Genomic DNA, 24,807 nt, shown 5'->3' with positions numbered 1-24,807 from the left:
AATAATGTGACTAAAAGCACTCATCCAGTCATCCAGTGGTGACAAACGTTTTACCCAACCTGACCACATTCAATCCAACCGCGTCACAACAGTCTGCTCCTGGCATGAAGTTAAGTGGTTCTGGCACTTTTAATTGGGCCGTTAAATTTAATCAGACATGTCACTGCTTCAAACAATCACTGCTAAACATTTACAAGTGGGCTGTTGTTCTGACCTTCTGATGCCACAGATGGTTTCTTATTAGATAAAACAGGCTAATAGAGTCGTGCAAAAATTCTGTGTTTTTTTTTTTTTGCCATACACAATTGCAAATTTCAATTACAGCTCACCCAAAACGTTGCTTTATTCTGCAAAACAGCACATTTTGCCTCCAAAATGCTGGAGGAAACCCAGCATGAGCTTCTGAAGTGATTAGGCCCTTTTTCAACTGCTTAAATGTAGCTGTTTATTCCCATTTTCAAGCCACCACAGCCCATAACCCTAGTACATTCTACAAGATACCACCCACATTCTGACTGCTCACACACCAGAATCATTTGTCAAGAGAGAGTTCAGTGAAAACCTCACTGCGCAAGGGTCTGCAGCTAATACATTTTCACTGTCGAGAGAGCCATGCTATGAGTAAGATGTATTCTTTAGGTCAAACCTTTACACAAAGTATTTTTAAGGCTTCAAGAGAGCTTTAGAAAATGTGAACCTCTGGACAGAATGAACTGCAATGACATCTGCTGAAGAGTCAGTGTTAAAAAATTAAGAATTACTACAAGTTTAGGTACATTTAGTTTCACAATGGGAGGCAAAAGCTACAAACCATTAGCAGTACTTTCAACTCAGTCAACTCACTGATATCTTGAAAACCAGCTGAAGAAAGCTGTAAAGGTAATATATGTAACGCCGAAGGTGCATATGACATTTCCAGTCAAAATAGCCATTAGGAACAGGTTATGCATTTTTCAGTTTGAGCAAAAAGCTGAAGATATATGAAAACAATTACACAGAAGACTCAAGAACTAAATCTAATAACATTTTTGCCCTTTATTCACAGCTTCCATTCTGTTCAGGAGACTTGACTCTGCAGGGATATTTTTCCACACCTCCAAAGTTCATTCTTGGAAGTTGGTTGCATTTTCTGTGTCTCATCATCCAATTAATTCCAAACACATTCAGTGATGCTGAGGTCTGGATTCTAGGGTGGTCAGTCCATTCTTCAGCAGTTTCTTTGATTTGCAAATTGTCTTCATTTTTTGTGTTTTCTTTTCTCAGTAAGGGCTTCTTCACAGCTACACATCCTTTCAGACCATCCTTTGACCATTTTCCTCCTTATGCAAGTAGTTTATTAATACTTATTGCAAATAGATCAAATCTCCTTAGAAACTGAACATGCAAATCCCCTGAAAAATAAATAGTTTTACTTGATGGCTGTTTTGACAGGAAAATAAATAAGAGTGGTCTTTGAGTTTTGCACAGTACTGTATATCATATATGCTATGCCATTTATTTGTCACAATAATACATCAATTTTTAATACCATGTATCAATTTAGAAGTCCCTGATTCCACCCGCTAGTTATGACTCCCCAGTCACATGATACCACCAGCACTAGGTGGGCAAAATCTAGTACAGGCCAATGGATCTTTTTAAACTGTTGTAACTGCAATTGGGCAGCTTAACACACTTAAAGGAAAGCACCAACCACTATACTGATGATAGGGACAATGCTTAGACAGTTGCACCACTCGAGAGCCCCCAGTTTAAGATTATTTGAGAATAAGTAGAGATGCACAATGAGATTGCATTTATATCGATACCCAAATAACTGCTTAAAAAATTAGAGAAATTTCTATATTTGATCAATATTTCAAAATTATATTTGCTCAAATACTATATAGATTTATATAATAGCATCAACAGATATGTACATAAAACATATTGGAAATTGTCTCTGGCACAGCAATTCCCATATTGGTGCAGCCCTAGGATTAACTGTGATTAGGATATTTTTTTTAAAAATTACACACATTTCTAAACACTTACACTCAAACACACACACAGTCCACTCTACGTCTTAACATTCAGATCTGTTCCTTGTAAAGCAATATGCGTCTGATTAAGGCCAGACTGACAGAAGCCGAGGACAGAGATCAATAAAGAGTCCTGGATGAGGGAAATGGAGAGAGGGAGGGGGGGGGGGGGGGGGAGAGCTCAAAGGCATGCTAAAAAGACATGGAACAGAGAAAAGGAGGAGGGAGCTCAAATGAATGCTAAAAAAAGAAACGGGGGTGGGGGGGGGCAAATACGGTCTTTTTAGCTATTCAGTATAGAGCACCTCTATTCTCTCCCAGATTTACCAATCCAAGCAACTCTCAGTGCTCTTTAAAATTCCACACCCACTCCAGCATGCCATCAAGCAGCCCCGCTGCTGCACTGATCCCGCCTGGACCACTGAAACCCTGCCAGACTCTGACAGCCTCTGAGAGAACTCCACCTGAAGCTGCCAATGCACCCATATCTCACTAAGATGCAAAGAGGATGCAGCAAACCTCCTCGGCAAGACTAACCACATTAAAGCACAATAAACCCCCATAACCAAAAACAAGTAAACACACCAAATCACCAAAACCTGAAGGAATAAATTCCATCACCAGAATCAAACTCCATGGCCAAAATAATAGAGAACAAACTCAATGGCCAAAACAACAAAGACCAAACTGCATCACTAAACCCATAGAACAGTTTTCAAACAGGCTTTCAGGGACCATCAGATGATCCATACTTCATCTCAATTTTTTTAAACCGTCAAGAATAAGCAAAAAATAAATACTGTTTGGGGGTTTCCAAAGGAGAAACACTGCCAAGTGGAAAAAAGACCAGATCACCAAACCTAGGGAAACATACATCATCATCAAAACCATAAACAAACTTCATCACTAAACCACAGAGAACAACTTTACCACCAAATTCAAAGATAAACTCTATCACTAAGTCAAAAAGAACAATGTGATACCAAAACCAGAGAGAATGATGTCCATCACCAAAACCACAGAGGTACAAATTCCATCATTGTAATCAGTGAGAACAAATTCCACCATCAAACCCATAGAGAAAAAAATCCATTGCCAAAATAATAGAGAAAAAAATGAAAGACCAATATAGATTAATTCCTAAAACATGGAGAAAAGGCAAAAAAATATATATTATTTTTAAGGGTTCCCAAGGAAGAACCTCTGCTGCAGAAAACAAAACACCAGATCACCAAAACTAGAGAAACATACACCATCACTAAAACCATAGAGAACAAGCTCTATCACCAAATTCAAAGATAAACTCTGTTACTAAAGTCAAAGAGAACCAACTAATACCAAAACCAGAGAGAACAAATCCATCACCACAATGATTGAGTAGTTCTCAAATAGGTTTTCAGGGACCACCAGATGGTCCACATGTTTGCTTGATCCTAAACCAAAAATATATACTGTTTCGGGATTCCCAAAAGCACTAATGCAGAGAACAAACCACCAGATCACCAAAACTAGAGAAACATACACCATCGTCAAATCCATAACTAAAACGAACTATCACTAAATTCAAAGGTGACCTCTGTTACCAAAGTCAAAGAAAACCAACTGATACCGGAACCAGAGAGAGCAAAGTGCATCACCAAAACTACAGATGTACAAATTCCATCACCAAAACCAAAGATCACAAATTCTGTCACCAAAACCAGAAACAACAAACTCCATCACCCAAAAACATGCATAACATCAAAACTAGAAAGAACAAACTGCATCACAGAACCAACGGAGAACAAACACCATCACCAAAACTCCATGTATGAAACTGTATGCACCAGATGTCTTTAAAAAAGACAGCACACCCAGTCCACGAATGTTAGTCTTTTTCATTGAATTATTTTTAAGGCTTCACCTCTTTTCTCATTCTGTACTTCAGAGGATCTGGCGAATATAGCTTCATTGAACAGGCGGCAAGACGTTTCTTGTAAAGCCTGTGCTGTCAATAGCATTGACTTACCATTAAGAGAGAGGAACACAGAGGAAGGTAATTATTGGGAACGAAGGCTAGAGGGGCTTGTCTAATAGAGAGAGAGCAGCAGGCGCCATTTACACAGGCCTATTCTTTCCTTCTACTGCAGAGTTTGGCCAATATGTTTTAATAAAGAGAATAATGATCCAGCGAGCAACGTAATGAGATAGAATGGAAATACTGAGAGGGGTCATTGAGGTCAAAATCAGCTCTGCTGTTGCAGCCGTTATTCCAAGGCCTCCATATTTCAGCTAAAGAGATCAAGGCTCACTCTGTTAACCAGGTGGAAAAAGGTCAGATAAACTTAAAAGAACGATATGCTGGCTAGACCTGAGACCATGCAGTATTAACTACAAAGTGCACAATATTGAGACTCATTTTTTTTTAATGTTTGACAATATAGTAAATAATTTCCAGTGAATTTTTACACTCCCTCACTGGTATTGTACAGGGGAGAACTATTTACTTTTCTAAATAGCATTAAATCAATCAAATCATTAAGACATTTTCACATCATAACCTGCAACACTATTTACTAGCCACTTAACCAAACCAACATCAATAGCTTAATGTTTTGAGAAGCTGCTCTGTCTCCAGAAAGTTGAGCTGAGAGAGTCTGAAAAGCTTCATATAAAGTGGTACAACAGTCACGGTTAACATTAACCAACATTTCTCTGTACTGCAATGAGACTCACAGTCGACTTTGGTACACATTCAGCAGATGTAGTGATTTATGGTGTTGGAAATTAGTCCACTGTGGGATTTTATGGTGCCCTAAAAACTCACTCTGGAATTCCATATTATTCAGACACTTAAACACTAAATTGGCTCGTGTACTCAATAGTAATGGCCAATGTACTCAGCCCTAAAACACAAATAGGTGTCCATTTCAGTTACAGTCAGTGTAACCTAGCAAACATTGAACGACCATAATGTCACATGCAACTGAATGGGACTACTGTCATAGAGTGGTAAGCAAACCTGTGCAATGTTACTGTTGTTTAGTTCACTTGTTGTCGTCCTTATAGTAGTTCTCCTATATAGTGTTCTTTACCACAAATAAAGAGATTAAGAATCGATTTAATTTGATTTGAGCGATTTTATTCAAAGGATGTTTTTTCAAAGCCTGACAAGCTGCTCTCTGACAAGAAATAAACACCAACAAATCACAACCCAGTGGGGTTAATACTGGGGGAACAGCAGGGGCAATTGCAGTGGGGCTCGAGGCCAAAGTGGGTCCAAAGCCCGAGATGCATGCTGATTCGGCCTGCTGAAGTCTTCATTTGGTCCCTTCTACAGGTACAGACACAGCTATACACTTATGACTCCCAGAAATATCCAATTTCTGAACGGAATACTTCACCATTTAGCTTCCATCAACACTACAGAGACAGACCTGGCATCTATTGCCAGATGGATGGATCCTTCACAACCTGTAAGATGATATTTTCATTAGCATTTTAACAATGATAATGGGTATTCTAAAGCATATAATGTAAACAGTTGGGTTAATGTTGGGTTAATGTTAGTGCTAGCGGCATGCCCTGAGAGCATTTACATTTTGTGCTTATAATAACAAGTAAACAAGCAAAGGACAATGTTATTGTTAGTTCATTGAAAGTAATTTTCATTGGACTTTCTTTACATTGAGGTGTATAAGATCCTAATAACACCACTGGTTTCCATAAAAGATGGCAGGGAAATGAGAGACTCTGTGGCAATTCATCCTTAGAGTATATAGTTTTCTGTATATAATACATCTGATATGGTTTTAGAATGGGGTTTGAGCATTCTCTACTGAGGGGTATTCATTCAGATAGTGCCCCCTGGTGGAAAAATTGTCATGAAGGACAGAGATGTCAAAGGATCAATGGCATCAGTAATGCATTAGGTCATTCAAGACATTGTGAAGAAAGGCTACTTGGTCTCCACTGACTGCATTAAAAACTCAGCTTACAAAGGTTGAAAGATCTTGGATTTTGTAAAAAGACCCTTGTTCTCTGGCCCCTTGCTTAGTTACTTGAGCAGCCATAAAGACCTAAAATAAGAGCAATTGGCCAAAATGCCAAAGAGTCCACAGCCCCACTGGAATTTAATACAGGCCATCTCTATCCTGAGTGTTCCCTATAGCTCACTGCTCAAATGCAATATTGCAGCTGTGTGCCCTGGGGCCCATGTAATATCTTTAGGCTACAGAGGGGCTCAATCAGTCTCCCCAGCCAAACTCGGCCCGTTCCACTGTCCACTCCTCTCTTCCCTTCAAACGAGACATAGGTAAGATGGCTATTGATTTATCATCATGTCAGACTTATTGCTCATTCTTTTTAACTTCCCCTATATTGACAGAGCACCTGCTGCCTGTTCAGAACTTCAGAGACAAACCTGAAGAATTCACTCCTGTTCTGTAATGAGGAATAAAACTCACTTGATTTTTTTCTTTTTCTCCCAGTCATCCTTGCACTTCTTTCTTAATTTTTTTTCTTCATAATGGTGGGTAACAGAGCCAAAATTATATCACAGCATTATTAAAATATCAGTACATATCAAGGGTCTCCAAAATGGTATACATATTCAAGTAAAGCAATTTTAGATGCATATTTTAGACAGTAAATAGAAGAGCTCTGTGTCCATGTTAGGCTAAAGCTGACCCCTAAGGTCCAGCCATTGCTTTATGTCAGCTGCCTCCAAACAAAGTGACCTACTTTAGATGCAATGGACTAGACAGCAGGGAATGACTGAGCATCTATTGCATTTTCATTTTTATTTAAAACATGGCAGAAACACCCCTAGCCCACCTATTTGGCCAAAAAGTTTAATGTTAGGTGTTTCTTTGTGGCATATCAGCACAACTGTTATGACAAATCTCACACCTGCGGCAGAATTTCAGCTGGTATGCGGCCCACTTCGACTTCTTGTTATTCCTAATCTCACAGACCATCTACTTCTCTCTCTCCCTCTCTTTCTTTCTGACAACAGTGTAGCATGTCTGTCTCTACTTTATGTTTCACTGCTCCCTCCATCTCTTTCATTCACCATCTGCACACTCTCTCTCACTCTTTCCTTCAGGTGTTGGGCTGGGAGAAATGGCTCTGACAACTTTGAAGTGCTCCAAATCCCTCACCCACACAAACATATAGACATGCAGCAGGCCGAGCCATAGCAGCTTTGTGAGCTGGAGGCTAAAAAGTCGGCATGAAAATTGTACTGTGCCGCAACATGGTTGAACCAGCATGAACAGGACTGTCATTTAGGTAGCAGACATTAAAGGGCCAAAAACTTTCCCAAAACTTCCAAACAATGACAAAGAGAATACAGAAAAAAAAACACAATCAGACTTGGCCTTTGAAATAACTAAAATATTGCCCTGAGCACTTTGCTGATATCTGAGTGAACAAAGACACAGATGGAGTGGTGGTAGAACGTATCCCCGTACCTTTCATTATAGTCCTCTGTTGACATTTGGTTGTACTCTGCTGCTGTTAATTAATTTTTTTTATCCATCCCTTTTTAATTCAATGTTATATGCATCATGTTGTTTTTTCTCTCATTACAATAGACATGGTCCTATAACAGCTTCTCTACTTGTGCAGGTCAAGTCCTGTGATGAGAATTGCAAAGAAGGGTATTGTTGGGAACAACTGGCTACTAGCATGTGGAAGAACCACTGAATAGAGGCAAGACGCAAAAGGATAAACTTTCTACAAGCATGTGGAAGAACCACTTAGTAGAACCAATACTCAAAAGGAAGAACTCTCCAAGAGTATGAAGAAGAACTACTAAGAGACACTAAGACTGAAAAAAAATCCACAAGATCATGAGAAAGAACCAGTGCAAGGAACCAAGACTCAAAAGAATAAAACTTCTAAGAGCATGAGGAAGAAACACTAAGAGAAAATAAAACTTCAAAAGAAAAACCCCAAGAGCACACGAAGAAGAACCACTGGGAGGAATCAAGATTCAAAAGGATAAACTCTCTAAGATCATTAAGAAGAACTATTTTGAGCAACCAAGATTCAAAAGGAAGAACTCTCTGAATGGATGAGAAAGGACCACAGAGTAGAACCAAGACTCAAAAGGATAAACTCTCTAAGAGCACAAGGAAGAACCACTGAGTAGAACCATGACTCAATAAGAAGAACTTTCTGAAAGCATGAGAAATGACCACTGTGAGGAATCAAGTTTCAAAAGAAAAAACTTTGTAAGATTATGAGGAAGAAACACTAAGAGAAATCACATGAGAAAGGACCACTGAGAAGAATCAAGACTAAAAAGGATTAATTCTCTAGAAGCATGTGGAAGGACCACTAGAACCAAGACCCAAAAGAAAGAACTCTCTAAGAGAGTGTGAAAGAACCACTGTGAGGAACGAAGACTCAAATGGAAGAACTCTATGAGAGCATAAGGAAGAACCACCAAGAAAAACTATGACTCAAAAAGAAAAACTCGATAAGATCATGCAAAAGAACCACTGAGTAGAACCAAGACTCAAAAGGAAGAACTCTCTAAGAGAATGAGGAAGAACCACTGAGAAGAACCAAGATTCAAAAGGCAAAGCCATCTTCCTCTAGGCCATGCCGGATAGTGCAGTGAGGATACAAGTGGGACAAGTTTAGAAATAAGATAAAATAGATCCCACAGGCGCTGGGATCATACAGAGGAAAGATCAGGGAGATACACCACTGATCGATAGCACAAAGTCTCTCTGACATCAGTCAGAAAAAAGGATCCAGAGGATCTGCTAATTGTCAGGGACATACACTCACCTGCCACTCCCACTTTATTAGGTACACCTTGCTACTAAAAGGTTGGACCCCCTTTTGCCTTCAGAACTGCCTTAATTTTTCTTGACGTACTTTCAACAAAGTGTTGGAAACTTTCCTCAGAGATTTTGTTTATTTATTTGAGTTATTGTCGCCTTTCTATCATTTCGAACCAGTCTGCCCATTCTCCTCTGACCTCTCACATCAACAAGGCATTTTCGTCCACACAACTGACCGCTCACTTGATATTTTCTCTATTTTGGACCGTTCTCTGTAAACCCTAGAGATGGTTGTGTGTGAAAATCCCAGTAGATCAGCAGTTTCTGAAATACTCAGACCAGCCCGTCTGGCACCAACAACCATGTTCAAAGTCACTTAAATCACCTTTCTTCCCCGTTCTGATGCTTGGTTTACACTTCAGCAAGTTGTATTGACCACCTCTACATGCCTAAATGCATTGAGTTGTGGCCATGTGATTGGCTGATTAGCTGTTTGTGTTAACAAGCAATTGAAGACCTAATAAAGTACCTAATAAAGTGGCCGGTGAGTCTATACTAGATGTTAGATATAAGAACATGGTGGGGAAGAAGATGGCAACATTGCCTACAGAAACACACTGTAAAAAATTGTTAGTTCAACTAAAAAAATAAACTTCATAAAGCAACAATTACATTGGTTTTATTAAAGTCACACAAAACCTCAGAATAAAACAAGGCACAGCAAAATAAATAGATTAGAGGAGCAAAATCAATGCATCAATTCAGACTTCAAAATCACTTGAAATCAACTTCTGCTATGTTCCACTTTTTAAAGAGCAAGTTCAGAGTTTTGCAGGGGGTTCAGCAAAGCAGCTCATTACAAATCATAACAGAAATTTTAGTGTTGTGGATGGTTGACTATTCATTAAAATCTCTGAAGCATCCAGGCTTAAATCTTCCAGGTAATAGCTCTTTTAAACAATGGGAATACCTGTTGTTTCCCAGCCTTACCCACTATACTTTTATTTAAATCAAAGATATAGCAAGATAGTAATAAATAAGGTAATACCATTGTACTGTATACCAGTGTTATTACCTAGTAAAGGTTCTTCATCATCATTTACCTTTATTTTTCATTGACATTTCATATTCATGTATTCATGTAAGTCCACACATCCTACTTTTTCCATTGTTTTAATGTCAACGAATGACAAACACATAGCAAAAACTTAGACGACAGCTTTTCTTTCCATAAAACAAAATCATACATGCTGCAATAGCTTTCCATATAAATTGAAATGTCTTCACTACTACTATCAAACAAAAATGTGCTGTGCATTTAAACAGCTTTTGTTATTATATTACAAAAGTGACTTCTAAGGTCTAAAGTCTGCCTGGGTTCTGAGTCATAAAGCTGAGATTTGTGAGTGTTGCTGCTGTACACAGAATTGTACTCTTTTCAAGACAGCAGGTTGAACTACTGGAGAACTTGAATTTTTTTATCACTAGCTGCAACTTCAGAGAGTTAATTTGCCTCAAATTTGACTTTGGTTACCACCTTACTTTCAAAAGTGTCTCTGAGTTCAACTCTATTGAAAAACTCCAGCCTTTAATCCAATCAGCTTACCTATTCAGTGCTCCTGTACTGCATTGCTGTAATCTCCGTCACCAGCAGCAAGCCCATCCTCCTCAGGCCCAAGGCTGCTACTCCTGGAGGACATAAATAAAAGAGGAATCAGAGCGAGGGCCATCACCCAGCCTATCAGCCCCCCCCTGGCAGCACCAGCAGCCTGGGCTAATTTCTAATTGGCGAGCACAGATGGCGTGTGGAGATACAGGGGCGCTAAAATTAACCTCTCAGCACTAATGGCACAGCGGTGGGAGGAAAAGTGGAGTCGGAGGAGGATCACTGGGTGCTGAACAGGGGAAAGGAATGCACAAGTTAAATGGTTGTTATAAGTGGAAAGAATTTTTAAGCAGACAAGTGGACAAAAATGTTTCTGGTATTGGATTGAGGTGGATGATATAATGATATGACATCATTGTGATATCAAAATCAAGGTTAATTATGTCATGATGACCTTTCTGAGCATATTGTGGGTATTATCTTCTTCTTCTTCTTTCGGCTGCTCCCTTTAGGGGTCACCACAGTGCATCATCTGCCTCCATCTTGCCCTATCCACAGCCTCCTCTACCTTTACACCAACCATCTCCATGTCCACCTTCACTACATCCATAAACCTTCTCTGAGGTCTACCTCTTTTCCTTCTACCCAGCAGCTCCATCTCCAACATTCTTTGACCAATATGTCCACTATTCCTCCTCAACACATGTCCAAACCATCTCAACCTGGCCTCTCTGGCTTTATCTCCAAACTGCTCCACCTTCACTGTCCCTCTGATCTGCTCATTTCTAATCTTGTCCAGCCTTGTCACTCCCAACGAAAATCTCAGCATCTTCATCTCCTCCACCTCCAGCTCAGCCTCCTGTCTTTTAGACAGACCATACATCATAGCAGGACGCACTACTGTCTTGTAAACCTTCCCTTTCACTCTTGCTGCTATCCTTCTGTCACACATCAGCCCTGACACCCGTCTCCACCCACTCCATCCTGCCTGCACCCTCTTCTTCACCTCTTTTCTACACTGTCCATTGCTCTGGATGGTTGACCCAAGATATTTGAAGTCATCCACCTTTACGACCTTTACTCCTTGCATCTTCACCTTTCCACCTGCCTCCCTCTCATTCACACACATGTATTCCGTCTTGTCTCTACTGACCTTCATTCCTCTCCTCTCCAGTGCAAACCTCCACCTCTCCAGATTCTCTTCCACCTGCTCTCTACTCTCACCACAGATTACAATGTCATCTGCAAACATCATGGTCCATGGAGCCTCCTGCCTGACCTCATCTGTCAACCTTTCCATCACCACTGCAAACAAGAAGGGGCTGAAAGCTGATCCCTGATGTAACCTTACCTTCACCTTGAAACCATTTGTCACTCCAACTGCACACCTCACCACTGTAGCTCTGCACATCACCCTTGTTCTTAAAAATGGGGACCAATACACTGCTTCTCCACTCATCAGGCATCCTCTCACTCTCCAGGATTTTGTTAAACAACCTGGTTAAAAAGTCCACTGCCTTCTCTCCTGAACATCTCCATACCTCCACAGGTATGTCATCTGGACCAACTGCCTTTCCATTCTTCATCCTTTTTAAAACTGCCCTCACTTCCACTTTACTAATTCTCTGCATTTCCTGATCCACTATCTCTCCCCCTGTTGTCCTCCTCTCTCTCTCTTGTTTTCCTCATTCATTAGTTCTTCAAAGTATTCCTTCCATCTACTCATCACTCTGTTCACTCACTAGTACATTTCCCTCTCTATCCTTTATCAGCCTAACCTGCTGTACATCCTTTCCAGCTCTATCTCTCTGTTTAGCCAAGCAATACAAGTCCTTTACTCCTTCTTTACTGTCCAGCCTCTCATACAGCTCATCATAGGCCTGAGCCTTTGCCTTTGCCCCCATTCTTTTCGCTATGCGACTAGCCTCACAGTACTCCTGCCTACTTCCTTCATCTCTCTGGTTATCCCACTTTTTCTTAGTTGCCTTCTTCTTCTGAATACTCTCCTGGACTTCCTCATTCCACCACCAACTTTCCTCTTTCTTTCCTCTGACAAGACGAAACACCCAACACACTTTTGCCAGTTTCTCTCACCACCTTATCTGTAGTTTCCCAGTCCTCAGGTAGCTCCTCACTGCCCCCAAGGGCCTGTTGCAATTTTTCCCTGAACTGCCTGAAACCATCCTCCTCCTTCAGCTTCCACCATCTAATCTTTGGCTCTGTCTTCACTCTCTTCCTCTTCTTTGTTTCTAACCTCATTCTACAGACAACCACCCTATGCTGCCTTGCTACACTTTCCCCTGGCACCACTTTACAATCTCCAATCTCCTTTAGGTGGCATCTCCTGCTAAGGATATAATCCACCTGTGTGCACCTCCCTCCACTCTTGTATGTCACCCTGTGTTCTTCCCTCTTCTGAAAGTACATGTTCACCACAGCCATTTCCATTCTCTTTGCAAAATCTACAACCATCTGACCTTCCGCATTTCTGTCTTTCACACCATACATACCCAGCACCTCTTCATCCCCTCTGTTCCCTTCACCAACATGTCCATTGAAGTCTGCACCAATCACTAATCTCTCCTCTCTAGGGACACCATGTACCACTTCATCCATCTTACTCCAAAATTCCTCTTTCTCCTCTAACTGACAACCAACCTGTGGTGTATATGAACTGACCACATTCAAAATTACACCATCAACCTCCAACTTCAGGCTCATGATCCTGTGTGACACTCTCTTTACATCCAGAACACTTTTCACAAGCTGTTATTGTGGGTATTATAAGTTATTATATTATTAGTTGGGGATTTGTAGACCTCTCAGTAAGGCGACTCCTTACTGTTTTAACCAAAAAAGATGTAGTGCAGCATTAGATAACACAAACTGATGTCTTAAAAGAGTTTAAAACACATCCAGGAGAACATACCTGGGTGTAGGTGGATGTAGTGGTTTGGAGTATGTGAAATACTGAGCAAATTAAATTATTGCACTATTTTTTTTCATTTTCACCTCGTCAAATATTCATGTATTCTAATTTTGGATATAATATTATTATTTTTAATCATACATTACTTTGCAAAGAAAATAATTAAAAAGACACATCACTAGTCATATCATTTGGATTTGTCTCTGGAATCTTGTGCCAGGTTAAGCTGGACTCAAATGTTGTTCCTGAGAACAGCTGAGTGCGATGCCTCTATCTGAGGTAATGGAAACAAAGCTTTTTCTCCCATTATTGCGTATCATCAAAACCTTCAAACAGAATAAATCAGTCCTTCCTCTACATCAGAGGTTTCCAACCTTTTCCAACAAGCACAATAGCATCTGCAGCCCACAAGATTTCACTGATCAGGTAATTTCTTCTGACTTGCCTAAAGAGATAGCTGATCTTGTTTGGCGGCTACTGAGTGCTGGACTGAAGAGAGGAAAGCTGCAAATGGAGTTTCAAGTGATGGTGTAAATTATTGGGTTTCAAAGCTCTGTTTGAAAAGAAACCATTGAGCATATAGCACAATGCAGCAGTTGCTCATTTTCAGTTCCCCCATACACAAAAAGCCCAAGGCACACTACTCTCCCCCTGTGTTTTCTTTGTTTTGATTTATGAATGTTTTTCTTAGTTCTCTGAGTCTAAAATACAGTGGCTGCTTTCCTTTTGGAAGACCCTAATTTTACTCAATAGTTTTAAACAATAGGTGGGTTCCATACAATTGAGAGGTGAAACACTTGATTTTTGAATGTTGAAATGTATTTTCATGAGCCTAGTGGCGATGCTTGTGCATTGCGTTTGTTCCAGCTCATCAGGAAACATCAGAGAAATTGAGTGTAGTGATATATAAGCCCACTGGGAAATGTAGGTCCTTGTGGAGCGTTTGTTCAGAAATTGGTTGTAAAAGACCTGCATTCACTTCAAGAAGCAATTCTTGACTGGAAGTAAGCGACTTTTATTCACAAGCAATGAAACACGCCAGTTGTCCCTGTCCATCAGTTTAGTCTTTCGGATACAATTCTAATGAGAATTTCCTTTCACTGCTGTTAGACCCCTTTGACCATACGCTTCAATACACCTCCAAATTCAGCTACTTCCTTCACAGTATTGTCATTGGCACACTCAAATGCAATCACTGCTTTTTGCGAATCATTGACGATCTGCCCATTTTCCACACATCGAACAAGATATTCACTGCACTGTACCACCTCTTCTCAATCTATGAATCCTGATCATCCTCATGCAACACCATCTGCACCAAACATGCAAGGTGGCTAATTTTTTTGTCTGGGGAGCTTATCATGCATGATGAAAATATCTTCCAAGTATTATGATATTATGTTTTTGCCAAATTGTCCATCCTAAAGAAAATACTGGTAAAAGGATGATTTAGCAGATCAATAATATAAAAGCACTGTAAAATAGTCCAGAATATGTCCAGAGACAAGTGAAAAGCTGGACATAAGTCAAGTTAGCCTCTCAATGACGACTGACAACGCATAGAGACATGCACTCAAACAAGCACACATAAGACTATCTCTCCTTTACACTGTTGTTGGATGTGTTTAGAGAGAAATCACATTTCCATGCCCTGGTTGTTTCTTTTTTTTTTTCTCTTGCTTGCTGTGGTGGCAAATAATCAAAACAAGAGAGAAAAGCAAGTGGAATGAGGAAGGGAACATTTCTGCTGCTGAAGGCAATAAAAACACTCTATCTAAAAGAATCCTGGCTTAGGCCTTCCTGACACCACAGCCTGTTGGCATGGTGCGAGGCAGCAATGACTCGCAGTAATGGAAGACTTCAGGCCTTCGCTAAGAAGCCCCAATATCAAAGCAAAGTCATAATGAAGAGAAGCAAGAAAACTCTACCCTGGTTGTGTCACGCAGAGCGTAGCAAACAAATAAAACAACAATACCTACGAGCCAAAGCTTTATCCTCATCCGCAGATGGAGGAGCTGTGCTCTGACTGCACTGCAAAGACTCTTCAAAGCCTCAATTTCTAAAAGCTCTGAGTCACACATGTACTGTATAAAAGTTCTTATGAATTACAGCAGCTTTCTTTTCAAATTAATGCAAAATGAATAAGGTGGGAGAGTCTCTGTAGAAGTTTAAAGAAACTGAGGAAGTATCGAAGAACTATAGCACATGCCATCTGTTTCAGTACCAGTTTTAACAAGCCCTCCTTCCCTTCGCCTCGCCATTTCCCCTTGGCGGAATCCCAGACACTAGATAACCCCTAGGGGGGTGGTCAAGGAATCGAGTGAACACAAGTGTCAACTTCGACAGAAGAACTTGTGTAGAATGCTGTTGGATAAGCCAGCTGCAAAATCAATGGAAGTTGTTGTGCTGGTAACCACTAATACCAATATATGTTGTATTTTCAATGCTGATCAATTAGCATGAACAGGTGTACAGCTAAACCACCATTAGACCAACACCACAACAGCATGAACCAGCACAAACTAGCTTAGACCAGCATGTTGTTTTGAAGTAAGTGGAGTAGAAAGTGTTATTAGTAGATAAAAACATGTTAACACAGCAAACACATAGAAATTGTGAGCCACGAAAATTGCATCATATCAGTACATTTAGCAAATAAACAGTAAACAGTGATGTGCAAACGTGTTCTCTGCAGAAAAAGTGTTAACTTATTTTTACTTAGAGAATAAATCTTTTCATTTGACCTTGGGCACCCAAAAGACTATATATATGGTACATGTGAGTTAGGTGTTTCTAATAAAGTGGCCAGAGAATATATTAATAAATACATAAATAAATAACAGAATAGACACTCATTGTGAGCAGTCCAGTAAATACAAAGATAGAAAGGAAAAGTCTAATCAAACTCCTCTACTTCTGCAATGACTAGGATTTGTTAATGCAATCAATTCATCAAAAATACACATAAACAGATGAGGGACTGATCACGTCTCACTGCATATATTAGCATAGGAGAGTGTGCTCTCCATCAGGCAGATGATTAAACAATGTCCAAAAAAAAATCCTTTAATATGCATTAGGTTTAAGATGGAAGGCAATAAAGAAACACAAAAGATTTACGCAGCACTCCTGCCCTGTTTGATTTTACTGTTTGTCTGTGAGGATTGCACAATTGCACCACGTGTAACTGTCACTTCCATTACTAGTTTATTTGTTTGGAATAAATGCTCTCGTGTCCGGTTCTTTCCAACAACACATTCACATCTCAATCACAGCTGCAGCGAAGTGTTTCCGGCTCAGAGTCATGCAGGAAGAGCCGAATCACACTTACTCAGCCACAAAATAACTCTCAGCTCACACTTCACACTTCTCATCCTATCCACTGACAATCCTCGGAAAAGCCCATTCACTCTGCTTGAACGCAGTGGCGCGAGGCAGCGCTGCCTGACAGGCTTCACGCCTCCCCAGAATGCCCTTCTGCTGAGCTCAATAAGCCCCCGCACAATACAGGTGCTGCAGGACCATCCACTTCTTTGATAAAACGGAGAGAGGGAGGAAGAAATAATGCCTCATCATCCATCCATGAAAACAGTCCCCCTGTCTTTCTGCAGCTGGCGCCTACATTTCCCAGGGGTTCCTGTGGTGCTAGCTCTGCTAAAGCGCAGGCTCGGGTGTGTGCAGCCTGAGTTTTATTGCAAAAGGTCAGGCTTCCATGCGGAGGTAGAAGATGGTTGAGAACGCAGTCATTCATCAATGTCACTCAGCTGTATCACCTAGCTTAGCAACCTAACATGGTACATTAAGACAAGATTAGCATTTATGATTGCTTAGTCTTTATTAAGAGAGTAAAACAGTATCTGCTTTATTTACATGTAAGGCATTTGGCTGATGCTCTTATCCAGAGCGGCTTCCAATTTAATCATTTTACACAGGTAGGCCAAGGCGGTGTTAGGAGTCTTGCCCAAGGACTCTTATTGGTATAGTGTAGGGTGTTTGCCCAGGTGGGGATTGAACCCCAGTCTACAGTGTAGAAGGCAGACCAACCAACCAGCTTTATGATAGCAAGTTATGATTACACAACCTAGATAAAATCTGACAGCTGAGTCAAAGATAAAAAATACTGCTCAATCAACATAAAAACCTAAAAAGTAGGCTTTTTAGGCTAAAGTATACAGCCCAATACCATGCTCATTAACTCATTCTGAATTTAAAGAAAATCACATAGAGAAGTGTTGCTGACCCCATGAAGGTAGGACACAAAGTAGCTGGTCACTATAACCCCTTAAAATCACAGGCTATTCAATAACTATAGTGACTTCGTAGATAATAGAAATGGGTATAAAACTTTTGCCCTGGCTTTGGCCATGTAAGGGTTTAAGCATTCTATTCCACCCTGGCATAATGTAGTGACCAGCTCCTGGCCAGGGTTGCGTGGGAGGTGTGGTGTCACACAGTGTACCATGGGAGCACTGAATTTGCAGTGAGAACGACTTTGTAAATATGTTGTTGTTATGGATATTACTAGTGCCGCAGGTGTGTAATGTGCTAATCTGTGCCGGGTTGTGGGGCAGTAGCGGCTACTGTGCACGGGAAATGTGTGGTTAGAGGTGACTTGCCTGGCCATATCCCCTGCTGCTATGTTCAGTGAAAGAGCATTCGTTTGAAGCTGTATGTTTCTTGCATCTCCCTTTTCTATGTCAGTGCTACAATATTCTCACATGAAATAGCCCATTTTAAAACACTTACAATCATAGTCACAGCCATTTCCCCAATATGGCTGAAGACTCATAGGCATTCACTGGCCAATTTACTGGAAACACCTGCAAAATAGGTTCACCATCTAGGCATACAATTATAGACTATCTGCTAAATGTTGCCATCAATAATTTCTGACCACAGGACTGCTGCTGACCATATTTTATTTGAGTGGGTTTTAACACAGGTCAGTGCTGAGAATGGCTTGCCACCGAAAAACATCCAGCCAAGAGCAGCTCTGAGTCAGAAACTGACCACTGATGGAAGGCTTGAGGACAGCTAACACAAACTGTGCATCAACTGATGGTCAACAAGTTAGGGGTTTCTAAAAAGTGGATGCGTGCCACATTTCTGATATAGTTTTGAGAAAATATCATGGTTTAATATCATTAAGGGTTAAAACACCCTTGTCAATGATCTCTCGCTCTCATTTATAGTGGCTCTATAGCTGTACAGCAAAGTGAAACTAGAAAGTAAAGGTATCAAATACAGTGACTGGCAAGTGAACATGGACACACAAACTGATTTCAGAGTGGCACAGAATGTTATGGGTTAAAAGACACTGGTGTGAGCTCAGCGTGACTCTGTGTCTGCATGCAAATGCCTGGCATCTCTCCTGCAGAAGCTGCCAAGCCTCCAGCAGAGGACAACTCGTGGCATGGGGCGGATGAGGGAGCTTTGGCGGGGACAGGGCCAGAGCAAAGAAGACCTCCTGCTCGCGAAGCCCGCCAGCAGAGGACGAGCAGCCGTGATCTGCGGAGCCACACATGGGGAACAGCCCCAACCTGGCCTGCACTCTATCCACAATGAGCATTCATGACCGCCAAGGCCAGTGCAACAGTACACGCTTAGAACCCTGATTAGCAGTGTTTCTGAACAGCTTGCGTAAGAAAGTTTATTTCATGCTTCAGGTTCCTGCACAACAGAACACCATGCATGCTAAAACTCTTTTTAAGCTCCTTCAGAAATGTTACAATAGAGAAACTTAACAGCTGGGTCCACATACTGCCAAGCATTCAGCAGGCCCACAGTAAAACAAGCAGCAGTGAATGACCGACAGGTCCTTGACAATAGCAAAAATAAATATGCAAGCTGGGGCCTCTTTACAGCACTGAAATCACCTTACAAACTTCCATCAGAAAGCCCCCATTACAGAAAAACTGAATGCTTGTAAGGGCAAGTGCAGGTGATTTAGATTTACTGCTTACTATATGCCTTTTTTGGCTCTTGCTCTTCATCCCTTTTTAAAGCATAATGAGCCATGCGTAACGTGCATTGTAAACATATTCCCCTCAGCATGCTGTTCACTGTCTCGGCAAGGGGAATTAAACACAAACTGTGAAGCCAAACCCTTCGAGAGGCATTCCACTAGCTGGCCAGCAACATGGAGCCCCGCCAACTCTGGCACAACTCACACCACACCAAATGAGCTGTCAAATATTCAGCACAGAGAAATTAGCCAACATTAGTCTGACCAAATGTCACCGTATAATTTAAGGAGCCAACCAAAATACTATGGAAACAAATTCCCCACTGCTCTCCACCACCTCCACCAGTTTAGAGGCAATTGAGGGTCATTTCTCGATTAACCACAAAACTACTGTTTATCTAAGTGTCTTATATGGTGTGAAAAGAAGGTTTCACATATTTGGCCCAAAGGTGGTTAAACACCGGAAAGGAAACTACTTACATCACAACAAAGGAATAAAATGCATAGGCAGTGAAATCGGACACTGATTGGCTGATCCAGGCATTCACCTGCGCACATGCAGCTTGTATAATCTCCATAGAACAGCATTGCCAAAAGAATGAGACATTATGGTACAGCCACACATTGGCCACACATTGTCTCCATGCCCAACGCAGCTAGAAGGGTATAAAGCAACCCCCCCAACAATGGGCTGTGGAGCAGTAAAACTGTGTTCTCTGGAAAGATGACACACCATCCAGTACCTTTGGGATGTGTTGGAGTGATCCTGAACTAATATGCCAACCTTAGTACCTGACCTCACTAATGCTTTTACAGCTGAACGCAATCAAATCTTCACAGAAATGTTTGAACATCTAGTGCATGTTTCACAGAAGAGTAGAGGCTGTTGCTGCAGCAGAGAGGGGCCAAACTCCCTATTAAAGGTGAATTCTACTGATCTCTACATCTCAATTATTTAGAGTAATTTGATTGCTATTTACTATATAGCCTTGCAAAGCCCCAAACATATGTCTCCACAATGTGGAGATGTGGTATATCCTGCTGTAGGTAGCTTTTACTTTCATGAAATGTTTTGGATGTCTGGTTCCACTCATTGTTAACAAATTCTGACTGTAAGTTTCTCTAGAAATGTACATCAAACCACCCTGAATGGCTTTGTTTTTAATCACCCTTGATTTTAGAGGTAATGTTGGATGGGCATTTGTCCACAAACATTTCAACATATACTGTATTACATATAGTGGATTGAAAAGCAGTAGAAAAAGAAACATAGTTTCATCAAACAGCATAAAATGTCACATTTCTTTATATTGCGGTGCACAAAAACATCAACAAATAAATGGCACTAATAATTACAACAAAATAAACCCAGTAAGATTCATTTGTTTTGGGCTGAACATTTTGATAAAGACAATTTTGCATTCCCATCTTTCCATCTATCAGTTGCCCAAGAGGTAGCCTGTCCATCCTTATCTGCTGAATCCCAGCTTCAGCCACTGCACAGCAATGCGTTCATCTTCTTGATAAATTGGGTCCAGTAGGGCAAAACAAAATAATGCATTAGCCAATACCAATTAGAAGCATTAGAGTCAACATATGACGGTGTTCTCCATCCAGCTCAGATCAAGGCCTGTGCGTGCACATGTGGAACATCCGATATGCCAAGTTCACACAGCCCAACCCTGAGCACGGTAAAGGCCAGTGAAGTTGCTGGGTCTTCTCAACACAATTTAAGCCCATGGCCTTGCACTGGATTTGGCTCTGCCCTAATTGATCCCACAGGTAGAGCTAGAGGGCCTGTCATCTTTTAAATGAGGCGCACAGGGATCCACAAGCAGAGAACACATGAAGGCCCTACATTCTTATAGACCAACTAAAAGCCCTGAAAAACTCCCTGAATAACTTCCACTGACTGATTCTCATTTAGCTCTACAATGCGTCACATAATGGCCATGCAGCACGACCACTGAGTCATCCACAAGGGTTGTGTGCTAAAGTTTGACAACATGATACCATCTCCTTAGCAGGTTTCCTCTATGAATGCAATATTAGAACCTTTTTAACGGTGCAAAAAAGAATGAATCATGGAAAACCTTTAGTACCTAGAGAACAGATCACCTGATGAGTGATTTACTGCAAAAAATGATATTTTGGCAAATAAAATCACCCTAAGTCTAGTCAATATAGCTAATATTTCTGATTGTAAGAACATTATAAGATTATTCAACCTATTTTTACAGATGTTCATTGTACATTAAGTATAATAAGATGTTTTATCTTCAGTTGTTGAGATGACTTCAATTGTTGTGATAACTGGGCTTAACAGTACAAGTTACACTTTGTGGATCTAAGATTACAGACTGCAGTTTATCTGTTTCTCTACACACTTTTTAGCCCAGTTTCACGTTGTTCTTTAATCATCAGGACCCCCATAGGACCACCACAGCAGGTATTATTTGGGTGGTGGCTCATTCTCAGCACTGCTGTGACCCTGACGTGGTGGTGGTGTGTTAGTGTGTGTTGAGCTGGTACAAGTGGATCAGACTAAACACTGTGTCCACTCACTGTCCACTTTGTTAGACACTTTTAGTTTCTTAGGCCCTTTTGTGTTGGTCATCCTCTAGTCTTTCATCAGTGGTCACAGGATGCTGCCCACAGGACACTGTTGGCTGGATATGTTTGGTTGGTGGACTGCAGCACTGCTGTGTGTAGAAACAAGAGTGTAGAAACAAGCAGGTGGTTTTAATGTTATGACAGTCTGAGGGTGCATTAGGTTTAAGGTGACTTCACGTGCAAAAATATAATTTTATTCTGTGTAGATTTCTCAAGAAGCAGAGATGTTTCCCTGTGTATGTGGCAGCTCCCTGTGAATTTGTTATATTCTACCTCAGTTTAAACCTCTACAGCCCACATACCTGTCAGAGTAGTTTCCTATTTCCATTCAGTTTCACTCCGCTGATGTTACTTCTTTGTTTTATCTGCCTCATTTCTCTGGCTTTAAGATGAATTCAGTTAATTTTCATTTCCACACTGCTTTCTCCATCAATCACTGTCTCAAAGCGGCTCTTATTATTAAACTCCGTGTGTGTTTGTCTCTTGTTCCAGCGGATAAATAAATAAAGACATATTTACAAAGAATTCAGTAAATAAGAACAATCAAATTTCTTCTAAATTATTACTATCCCTTAGTCATCTTGTTTATATCATTTGAGATTATTTTGTCCCACATCCTTGTAATCCCAGTAGTATTATTATAAATAATAAGCATATCTAGTGCTGTGGCACTCTATGCTAGACTCCAGAATTTTTTTCCATTGTCTTGGAATCAATAGTGTTTGTATTGTGACTTGTTTTGGTCACAGCATGTGGTCTCGCCAAATTACCAAACCAACTACTGTTAAAAAAAAATGATTTATTTGCACTTTTTTTCTTTTAACTGTCAGCAACACTCACTGACTCACAGTCAAGCAACTCATTCCATCTGTGTTTGATTTTGCTAATTGGTTCAAGAAATGGACACATTTGTGTTTGTAAATAGAAGATATTATTTAAAGTTCTTTATTAAAAAAAACTACATGCTTGCAGTTCCTGACATTGAAAGGGAGAAGTGACTTGAATCTAGTCAATATCTTTCAATACAAAATATAAATGGAAAGCATCCATCCATCCATCCATTTTCTAAGCCACTTCTCCGTCAGGGTCGCGGGGGGAGGTGCTGGAGCCTATCCCAGCAGTCTTCGGGCGGAAGGCAGGATACACCCTGGACAGGTCACCAGTCCATCGCAGGGCAGACAGACAGACACAGACAGTCACTCACACCTAGGGGCAAATTAGCACGTCCAATTGGCCTGACTGCATGTACTTGGACTGTAGGACGAAACCGGAGAACCCGGAGGAAACCCGCACAGACACGGGGAGAACATGCAAACTCCACACAGAGAGGACCCTGGTCGCCCGGCCGGGGAATCGAACCCAGGCCCTCCTTGCTGTGAGGCAACAGCGCTACCCATTAAATGGAAAGCAAATAAGATTAAATATATCACAAAACTTCCATTTTTGACATTTTTCAGTTTTTGGCAGAATTTGATAATACCTGTTGTCCTACATATTGTGTGGAAATTTTATGATAATTAGTCCAAAGAAAACAGTCTAAAATGACAAAACGTCTGGTTCCATTGACTTACATTTAAAGTAAGGTAGGTTTTTTCCTTCTCCTGTAAAGTTGAAGATATGAGGTTTACTTCCAAGAACAGCGAAATAGAACTAACATACTGCTGTTTTCCATAGAAAAATATGCATTCCTAATAAAGTAATTTTATTGGAAAAGGCAAAAAAACATTCTTAATTTTTAATGTAAGTTAATATAAGGAGTTTTTAACAAAACTTTGGAGCATAATCCACTGGTCAACATGAAATTGTTTTGCTTGAATGATGTTAAAAAAAGAAAAATAAACAAAAATGGAGATACTTGCATTTTTTTGGACAGCGCTGATAAGTAACTATGCAATTAATCAAATATAATGTATGTTAATGTAATTACATTTATTTATACGTGCAATTACAACAGGGCATCTGTCAAAAACGGCATGTCACATCATGCTGATGTCGACAGCTTCACTGATTATAATTGGAGTGTTTTGGTTTTGTAGTTGGCGCTTGCTCGTGTCGCTTGCTGTTAGAACATGGTAAAGGGATAGAGAGAAAACAGTCATGGAAAAATAAATGATCAAGCCATAAATGTTATTAGTAGGCCTCAAGGGAAACACTGGAAAACTCACTTTGGAATGACTCACCAAATTAACTGACTAGTTAAGGCTAGGTCCTGAAGAGAACTGCTGTTTTTTGGATCTCGATCTCGACTCCTCATATTCTCAGACTTGTCTTGGGCTCGATAGCGGTGGTCTTAACTACAGCCCTAATCATTTCTAATAACTTTGAAGGTAATAGTAAAAATTGTCCCAAGCAAATAGGACTACAGTCTTGACCTCAGTATTCAGGTCACTCTGTAGCTATACTGCAAATTTCATTTACATATTGTCGCTGTCCAACGAAAACCATGGATCTCCATTTTTGTTGATTTTTAGTTTTCTACATCATTTCAACACACCAGCTGTCCTTTACATTATGTAAAAAAATCCTGATGAGTGGACCAGTAGAAATGCTCTAAAATCACTTGGAACAAAATCTCTTTACATTGACTTACATTAAAAGGTAAAAGTGTTTTTGCCCTCTCCTGTAAAGTTAATATTTAGAGATGATTGTTTTTCATTGGACAGCAATGATATGCATTCAGTAAATGTAATCTAAAGTCTGATGCCCTGAATACCTGTGCCAATTCCACTCAGATGCAGCTTTAAGTCTCAATGCTGAAACTCTGTCGTCTGAAATGACTCAGTGCATCTAACAGCCCCTGAAAAAAGCATGAAAAACCTCCTGAAAAGAACTTTCCAGAGCGGAAATAACTCGATTTATGAGTGATAATCACCCCCTTAAATGCTGTCTGGAGG

At 40.5% G+C, this 24,807-nt stretch overlaps 1 protein-coding gene across 3 annotated transcripts in view; it reads right to left on the bottom strand.

Moving 5' to 3' along the window:
- The window catches only part of inpp4b (inositol polyphosphate-4-phosphatase type II B), a 578,351-nt gene that overhangs the window by 410,432 nt on the left and 143,112 nt on the right, over window positions 1-24,807 (bottom strand). For all 3 annotated transcript variants that reach the window (XM_017717647.2, XM_037538633.1, XM_017717648.2), the window contains exon 2: window positions 10,407-10,489. The gene's annotated coding sequence lies outside the window, so the exon portion shown is untranslated. The remainder of the gene's footprint in view (window positions 1-10,406; window positions 10,490-24,807) is intronic.

Source organism: Pygocentrus nattereri, chromosome 5 (genome assembly GCF_015220715.1).
Source record: "Pygocentrus nattereri isolate fPygNat1 chromosome 5, fPygNat1.pri, whole genome shotgun sequence".
Taxonomy (NCBI): Eukaryota; Metazoa; Chordata; class Actinopteri; order Characiformes; family Serrasalmidae; genus Pygocentrus; species Pygocentrus nattereri.
Note: the sequence above shows the minus strand (reverse complement) of the source record. Positions and strands in the feature narration are given on the sequence as shown.